Raw genomic sequence first — 1,036 nt, forward strand, 5'->3', positions numbered from 1 at the left:
TGCACTTTGGTTTGTCTTTTAAAACATCATAGAAAATGAGCATGGAAACAAACGCAATGATGCACGATTCAAGTAAGGATTTCTTTCCCAAATAGAATCACTAACCCTGCTAAGAGGAATGTTTTCAGTTTATCCATAGTGTGCAATTGACAGCGGATGTTATTGAAAGCTGAATGGTGTGTCACTTCAAATGTTGCTGCTGTGAAGAATTAAGGGACTGCCTTATCTTCTTTCCTTTGGTAAAGAATGGTCGAGTGCTTCAGTATGCTCAAGGAGATACTGAAGCACCCTTAGCATTTATCACTAGCTGTTATCATGGCGGCCCCTGACACACTTACTCAGTTAGGAACTTTCTTAACCACAAATAGGCAATTCAACCGCAGCCTAAGTTTAGTGTGTTAGCATGCTAACATTTGCTAAACACAAGACACAACTGAGGCCGTTTTTTTAGGGTATTTGGTTATAAACCAAAGTGTTGGCCAATTAAAAATGTTGACCTAATGAAGGCACCAGAAAAAAAGTTAAAGGATCTCCAAAGTCATAACAATTTATCCTCTGGGCACCATGAATGTATGTACTGAAGTTAGTTTACACACATTTCACTAAGAACCAAAAATGTTAACGTCAAAATGCTGCTAAAGGAAAAAGGGAAAAGTCAGGTGATCACTGAAGTCGGTATGATTCAGTCTCTGGTAAACCATGAATGTCTATACAAAATGTGACGTCAATCCATCTAGTAAATGTAAGCAAATGTAAATTCAAATAAATGTAGCAAAGCATGGTAAACTAGACAGGATACGTGTTTCTAGATGGTGCAGACATGACCAAATGTCCACCTGGTTGACAGTTCCACCGGGAGCAGGGGGTGAGTATAGGCTGAACAAGGCTATGGGTTTGTAAAGCAGCTGTACTGACGCTAGAGCCTGTCACGCAGATCGTGAATGAGGAAATGTGCATGGCCAGCCCAACCGTTGAGATGTGTAAAACTATTTCCAGTTCATTATAAAATTGTGCCGTTAGGTAATTATTGGGAAAC

The sequence above is a fragment of the Cottoperca gobio genome, chromosome 17 (genome assembly GCF_900634415.1).
Source record: "Cottoperca gobio chromosome 17, fCotGob3.1, whole genome shotgun sequence".
NCBI classification, from domain to species: domain Eukaryota; kingdom Metazoa; phylum Chordata; class Actinopteri; order Perciformes; family Bovichtidae; genus Cottoperca; species Cottoperca gobio.